Source organism: Aethina tumida, chromosome 3 (genome assembly GCF_024364675.1).
Source record: "Aethina tumida isolate Nest 87 chromosome 3, icAetTumi1.1, whole genome shotgun sequence".
Classification (NCBI taxonomy): Eukaryota; Metazoa; Arthropoda; class Insecta; order Coleoptera; family Nitidulidae; genus Aethina; species Aethina tumida.
Genome location: NC_065437.1, coordinates 3,673,248 through 3,681,472, shown reverse-complemented (window position 1 = coordinate 3,681,472; position 8,225 = coordinate 3,673,248). Strand labels below are relative to the sequence as shown.

The 8,225-nt window shown below is 36.9% G+C and overlaps 1 long non-coding RNA gene across 4 annotated transcripts; it reads left to right on the top strand.

Annotated features, from left to right (window-relative positions):
- The first annotated feature begins 404 nt into the window (after positions 1-404).
- LOC126265083 (uncharacterized) lies at positions 405-5,410 on the top strand. 4 transcript variants are annotated; one of them, XR_007547635.1, is made up of 6 exons: positions 405-1,503; positions 1,602-1,754; positions 3,325-3,401; positions 3,500-3,909; positions 4,079-4,853; positions 4,912-5,410. It is a non-coding gene; the product is annotated as an uncharacterized LOC126265083 (long non-coding RNA). The 4 variants fall into 4 exon arrangements; XR_007547632.1 differs by having other exon boundaries at positions 406-1,503; positions 3,500-4,853; XR_007547634.1 differs by lacking the exon at positions 3,325-3,401 and having other exon boundaries at positions 406-1,503; positions 3,653-4,853.
- The last annotated feature ends 2,815 nt before the right edge of the window (positions 5,411-8,225 follow it).

The window sequence follows — 8,225 nt, the reverse complement described above, 5'->3', positions numbered from 1 at the left end:
ATTATTTTCTCTAACTAAAAACACTAGATATTCTCTGCTCATCTCGGAATTTCTATTACCAATTTATAAAATCAAATATTACAAATACCCAACTGTCCATTTCTCACCAATCTACATTCCGAGACATAAAGGTCGTGCCTTTTCGGCGACACCGATCGTCTGTTGCCCCCTCCGTTCCTATTCATTTAGCCACCCTTGATTTTCAGTGAGATATGAATTGTTTGTATTGACAGAACTTATCCATGGTTTTAAGTTGTAATAGTACCTATTTTCAGTGAGCTATGAATTGAATTTGTTGACGATGCTCTTTTGTTCTTACGTTGCCTTGGAGACTTGTTGGTTCGTTGCCACATTCAATTGTTGAAATAGTTTACGTGGTCAATCAAATGAGCAGCATAGTTTAGTTGTTCGAACAACCTCGACCAGAACAGACCAGATCCTCCAAGGTAATACAAAACCCTCCTTTTCATAGGTTATAAGGCTTAGATTAAGTAACGGAACTGTTGTAAGAACCGTCGCCAGTGTCCGGACAATCCGACCACGTGGTTGATTTCCTTCTTACTCAATTGCATTTACTTTCATAGCTCTCCGTAATTCGACGTTATCAGCAGGGTAATTCAGGGTAGGATGAGTCGATGGAGTATTTATATACAGTGTTGTGTGTGGTGTTAATCTGATCTTAGGTGAGCAAACTTGTTTTTAACACGTGCATATAAATGGCGTCATCTTTGTCGATATTTGAATGCAACATTTTTGAAACACGTGACTAACTGTGAATGAAGATTAACCATTTAGTCTCACAACAAGATTCATAATGTGGTGTTATATCCACGTTTTAAAAAAAAGTTGCCTGCCATCAAGTTGAGAACCGTGCTGTTGTATATAAACTCTCTATTGGCTCATCCTACTCTCAATAATCCGGAAGATATTGTTGAATTAAGGAAACCTATGAAAGTAAAAGCAGTTGAGTAAGCGAAGAATCAACTGCATAATCTGCTATTTAGATTCTACACACACTGGCAGGAACTCTTACTTCAGTTCCGTTCTTAGTCTGAGTACATAACCTATGATTAAGGACGGTAGCCAAGAAACTCGGAAGTGAGCTATGAATTGCTTTTGTTGATACGAGTTTCTACGTTGCTTTGGAGACATGTTTGCACGTTGCCGCATTAGACTGTTGAAGCAAATGAATAGAACAGTTTAGCATTTGTGAAACGACATTTTGAAAAGTCGTCCTCAATGTATGGAGAATCGAAATGGTGAAAGGCGATGGGCTGATTTTGCCTGCTCAGATGATTTTACTTGTACGGCTGCCTTAAGTCATCCCAGGAAGGCCAACTGGAAAATATGGAAAAAACTGTAAAACAGCCTTCATAAAGTGAACCAATGGGTGCAGTCAGTCTACGAAAGTCCTGATTAGAACGAGGTGAAATATTAAACAATCCGTTCCCAGGCGTACCAAGTTTCCGGCGAAGAAGTCTTCCAGTGTGTGGAATTGGAAAGGTACAAGATCATTGTTTTCTGTATGTCGGGAGTTTGTTCCTACGTTGCTTTGGAGACATGTTTGCACGTTGCCACATTCAACTGTTGAATTTGTTTAGGTCGTCAACCAAATGAGCAGTGTAGTTTAATTGTTCGAACAACCTCGAACAGAACAGTCGCAAGTAATCCACATCCTGAGGTAATACAAGATCGTCATTCCTAAGGTGAACCAATGGGTCCAGTCAGTCCACGGAAGTCCTGATTAGAACGAGGTGAAATATTGATCAATCCGTTCCCAGGCGTTGCCAAATCTCCGGCGAAGAAGTCCCCAGTGGGTGGAATTGGAATGGGACAAGATCATTGTTTTCTGTATGTCGGGAGTTTGTTCCTACGTTGCTTTGGAGACATGTTTGCACGTTGCCACATTCAACTGTTGAATTTGTTTAGGTCGTCAACCAAATGAGCAGTGTAGTTTAATTGTTCGAACAACCTCGAACAGAACAGTCGCAAGTAATCCACATCCTGAGGTAATACAAGATCGTCATTCCTAAGGTGAACCAATGGGTTCAGTCAGTCCACGGAAGTCCTGATTAGAACGAGGTGAAATATTAATCAATCCGTTCCCAGGCGTTGCCAAATCTCCGGCGAAGAAGTCCCCAGTGGGTGGAATTGGAATGGGACAAGGTCATTGGTTTTTGGATGTTGGGAGTTTGTTCCTACGTTGCTTTGGAAACATGTTTGCACGTTGCCACATTCAACTGTTGAAGTTGTTTAGGTCGTCAACCAAATGAGCAGTGCAGTTTAGTTGTTCGAACAACCTCGAACAGAACAGTCGCAAGTAGTCCAGATCCTCCAAGGTAATACAAAACCCTCCTTAGTTCTCATAGGTTATAAGGCTTAGATTAAGTAACGGAACTGTAGTAAGAACCGTCGCCAGTGTCCGGACAATCCGACCACGTGGTTGATTTCCTTCTTACTCAGTTGCATTTACTTTCATAGCTTTCGGTAATTCGACGTTATCAACAGGGTAATTCAGGGTAGGATGAGTCGATGGAGTATTTATATACAGTGTTGTGTGTGGTGTTAATCCGATCTTAGGTGTGCAAACTTGTTTTTAACACGTGCATATAAATGGCGCCCTCTTTGTCGATATTTGAATGCAACATTTTTGAAATACGTGACTAACTGCGAATGAAGATTAACCATTTAGTCTCACAACAAGATTCATAATGAAGGTGTTATATCCACGTTTTAAAAACAAGTTGTCTTCCATCAAATTGAGAACCGTGCTGTTGTATATAAACTCTCCATTGGCTCATCCTACTCTCAATAATCCGGAAGATATTGTTGAATTAAGGAAACCTATGAAAGTAAAAGCAGCTGAGTAAGCGAAGAATCAACTGCGTAATCAGCTATTTAGATTCTCCACACACTGGCAGGAACTCTTACTTCAGTTCCGTTCTTGGTCTGAGTACATAACCTATGATTAAGGACGGTAGCCAAGAAACTCGGAAGTGAGCTATGAATTGCTTTTGTTGATAAGAGTTTCTACGTTGCTTTGGAGACATGTTTGCACGTTGCCGCATTAGACTGTTGAAGCAAATGAATAGAACAGTTTAGCATTTGTGAAACGACATTTTGAAAAGTTGTCCTCAATGTATGGAGAATCGAAATGGTGAAAGGCGATGGGCTGATTTTGCCTGCTCAGATGATTTTACTTGTACGGCTGCCTTAAGTCATCCCAGGAAGGCCAACTGGAAAATATGGAAAAAACTGTAAAACATCCTTCATAAAGTGAACCAATGGGTGCAGTCAGTCTACGAAAGTCCTGATTAGAACGAGGTGAAATATTAAACAATCCGTTCCCAGGCGTACCAAGTTTCCGGCGAAGAAGTCTCCCAGTGTGTGGAATTGGAAAGGTACAAGATCATTGTTTTCTGTATTTCGGGAGTTTGTTCCTACGTTGCTTTGGAGACATGTTTGCACGTAGCCATATTCAACTGTTGAATTTGTTTAGGTCGTTAACCAAATGAGCAGTGTAGTTTAATTGTTCGAACAACCTCGAACAGAACAGTCGCAAGTAATCCACATCTTGAGGTAATACAAGATCGTCATTCCTAAGGTGAACCAATGGGTTCAGTCAGTCCACGGAAGTCCTGATTAGAACGAGGTGAAATATTAATCAATCCGTTCCCAGGCGTTGCCAAATCTCCGGCGAAGAAGTCCCCAGTGGGTGGAATTGGAATGGGACAAGGTCATTGGTTTTTGGATGTTGGGAGTTTGTTCCTACGTTGCTTTGGAAACATGTTTGCACGTTGCCACATTCAACTGTTGAAGTTGTTTAGGTCGTCAACCAAATGAGCAGTGCAGTTTAGTTGTTCGAACAACCTCGAACAGAACAGTCGCAAGTAGTCCAGATCCTCCAAGGTAATACAAAACCCTCCTTAGTTCTCATAGGTTATAAGGCTTAGATTAAGTAACGGAACTGTAGTAAGAACCGTCGCCAGTGTCCGGACAATCCGACCACGTGGTTGATTTCCTTCTTACTCAGTTGCATTTACTTTCATAGCTTTCGGTAATTCGACGTTATCAACAGGGTAATTCAGGGTAGGATGAGTCGATGGAGTATTTATATACAGTGTTGTGTGTGGTGTTAATCCGATCTTAGGTGTGCAAACTTGTTTTTAACACGTGCATATAAATGGCGCCCTCTTTGTCTATATTTGAATGCAACATTTTTGGAACACGTAACTCACTGTGAATGAAGATTAACCATTTAGTCTCACAAAAAGATTCATAATGATGGTGTTATATCCACGTTTTAAAAACAAGTTGCCTGCCATCAAGTTGAGAACCGTGCTATTGTATATAAACTCTCTATTGGCTCATCCTACTCTCAATAATCCGGAAGATATTGTTGAATTAAGGAAACCTATGAAAGTAAAAGCAGCTGAGTAAGCGAAGAATCAACTGGACAATCTACTATTTCGATCCTCCAACACTGGCAGGAGCTCTTATTTCAGTTCCGTTCTTAGTTTGAGTACATAACCTATGATTAAGGACGTTAGCCAAGAAACTCGAAGTGAGCTATGATTGCTTAGTTTCTACGTTGCCTTGGAGACATGTTTGCACGTTGCTGCATTCAACTGTTGAAACAAATGAAAAGAACAGTTCAGTTTTTGTGAAACGGCATTTTGAAAAGTCGTCCTCAATGTATGAAGAATCGAAGTGGTGAAAGGTGATGGGCTGACTTGGCCTGTTCAGATGATTTTTCTTGTTTGGTTTGCCATAATTCATCCCTGGGGGGACAACTGGAAAATATGGAAAAAAGAACTGTAAAACAATCTTCATAAGTTGAACCAATGGAACCAGTAAGTCCATGAAAGTCCTGATTAGAACGTGGTGAAATATTAAACAATCCATTTTCAGGTGTTACCAAATCTCCGGCGAAGAAGTCCCCTAGTGTGTGTAATTGGAATGGTACAAGATCATTACTTTCTGGATGTTGGGAGTTTGATCCTACGTTGCTTTGGAGACATGTTTGCACGTTGCCACATTCAACTGTTGAAGTTGTTTAGGTCGTCAACCAAATGAGCAGTGTAGTTTAGTTGTTCAAACAACTTCGGACAGAACAGTCGCAAGTAATCCACATCCTGAGGTAATACAAGACCGTCCTTGATAAGGTGAACTAATGGGTTCAGTCAGTCCATGGAAGTTCTGATTAGAACGAGATGAAATATTAAACAATCCGTCCTCAGGCGTTACCAAGTCTCCGGCGAAGAAATCCTCCAGTGTGTGTAATTAGAATGGTACAAGATCATTGCTTTCTGAATGTTGGAAGTCGTTCCTGCGTTGCTTTGAATCCACATCCTCCGAGGTAATACAAGACCGTCCTTAGTTCTCATAGGTTTTAGTCTCAGACTTGGAACGGAACTGTAGTGGGAATCGTCGCCAGTGTCCAGGAAATCAGAATGGTGTAGTCGACAATGCAGTTGATTCTTTGTTTAGCTCACTACATTTACTCTTTCAATAGCTCACCCTAATTCAACGTTATCATCAGGGGTAATTCAGGGTAGGATGGGTCGACGGAGTATTTATACACAGAGTGTTGTGTGTCTGGTGTTGTCTGCCATCAAGTTGAGAACCGTGCTATTATGTATAAACTCTCCGCTGGCCCATCCTACTTTCAATAACTCAATAGATTTTGTTGAATTAAGGAAACCTATGAAAGTAAAAGCAGCTGAGTAAACAAATAATGAACTGCATAATCAACTACCATTCTGATTTTCCACACACTGGCAACAACTCTTGCTTCAGTTCCGATCTTAGTCGGAGTACTCAACCTATGGGAATTAAGGACGGTAGCCAAGAACCTCGTAAGAAACATCGAAACCAATAAAAAGATGAACCAATGGGTCCAGTCAGTCCGTGAAAGTCCTGATTAGAACGAGGTGAAATGTTATGTGTTATCTGAATGGTATACGATCATTGCTATTTCTGGAATTTATATGGGCCCACGCTGTTTTTTATACAGACGAGTATCGTACTGAGTTTCATGACGGAGACCAACTATATCTTAAATTATCCATGTAGACAACACCTATCTCCAAGTGAAAAATCTTGATTAGAAAACACATAGTTGCTGGTATAACCGGATAGTTCTCTGGAATAAAGAATATTTAAATAAATCACCTTTGTAAGCTGGGCTCATAGGTCCAGCCATAATTGCACGGCAGTACCAATAGTTAAGAGGATCGTAAAATGTTTCACAATCTCTTGGCTTGACCTCATGGTCTATCTTACGGGGACAGTTTAAGTATTCCTTTAGTTCAGAAAACTATCTTGTTGTTCCAATAAGGATGCGTTTCTGAATCAAGATTTTTCATTTGAACATTTGCAAGAAGGGTGCTATTTTATGTGGACGGTTTAAGATCTAGTTGGTCACCTGACATCAAACTGAGAACAGCACTACTAAGTGTAAACACTCCGTTGGTCCGTTGACTGGATAATCTTGGTTAAAAGGAATAAATTGGATTGGATAACATAAGATGAACCAATGACTCCAAACACGAAGGTACTGATGTGAATCTTCAGGAGGTGTACTGACTCTTGGCGACGGATTGTTGTACAGTTCTTTAATTTCTTCAAAAATTTTGTGTCTTCTCGCCATTCTTCTTTGGTAGTACAAAAAATTATTAAAAAGAATCAATCTATAAATAATATAATACATGTTAAAAAGGTGTATTAACATTGTCAATAAGTAATAAAATTCTTATACTACTATAAATGTGTTTACTTTTAACAATTTCAAATTATAATTTACTCACTTTCTAAAATTGTAAGATGTCAAATAGTTTGATGTTTAAAAAGTTACAAAAAAAATTTTGAAACTGTCATAAGGACATAATGAGTGTACTTAAAATATGAATGTCACTATTCCCTAAAAGGTATAAGGTAAGTATTAAAATGGTTTTACCAGTTCAACTAATTGTATTTTTTTTTTTTAAATCTGAAATTCTTTATAATAGTCTTAACGTAAAATTAGATTTAATGATTTTCTACTCTTGCAAGTTTAATTTTAATAATTAAAATGTTTAATTTTTGGGGCATTCACCATTATTAAACTCCATAAACTCTATATACTCTATTCTATATACTCTATATACTCTACTCTATATACTCTACTCTATATACTCTATATACTCTACTCTATATACTATACTCTATATACTATACTCTATATACTCATATACTTTATATACTCTATATACGCTCTTCCTGTGAATTAAATGTTTTTGTTTATTTTTTTATTTATTTAACTCTCCTATCAAAGTAAAAAAATGTTAAGGGAGTTTAAAAGTAAACAAAAACTAAAGCTTTTATAACAATTAAGTTGGATGCTTTTTATATTTGGTCCAATTGTGTTGTGCTTCCTTTGTTTTCGCCAAAGTCTATATACTCTATATACTCTATATACTCTACTCTATATACTCTATATACTCTATATACTCTATATACTCTATATACTCTATACACTCTATATACCCTATATATTTTATATACTCTATATACCCTATATATTTTATATACTCTATACACTCTATATACTCTATATAGAATGTAGAGAGCATATAGAATATACAGAGTATCTAGAGTTTATTGAGTATGTAGAGTATATAGAGTGTAGAATATATAGTGTATAGAATATATAGAGTTTATAGAGTATATAGAGTGTTTATAGAGTGTATAGAGTGTATTTTATTTTTAAATCTGAAATTTTTTATAATATTGGTCCTATCGTAAAATTAGATTTTCTACTCTTGCAAGTTTAATTTTAATAATTAAAATGTTTAAATAATTTTTGAGGTATTCACCATTTTTAAACTATGAAGAATGGTGGTTTAATTAATTTATTAACATAATTTAACTAAATTTTAAACTGTCCAACAAAATTTAAATAATTTGCAATTTGTTAATTATTTTTAAATACATAATTTATGAAACAATTTATTTTAAATTTCTGGAATATAAACGTGCAAGTTCTGTTTCATAATTTTCATTAGTAATTAATAATTATTTTGTTTATATTAATAAAACGTATTGCTAAATGTATGTCAAATAATTGAGCTCAATTGATTTAAATAAGTGACAAGTTACCTTAACTAGTTATTTTTACAATATAAATAATTTGAATTTAAAATTTTTATCATTTTAAAAATGCTTGAAAATTATAAATCCCTGAT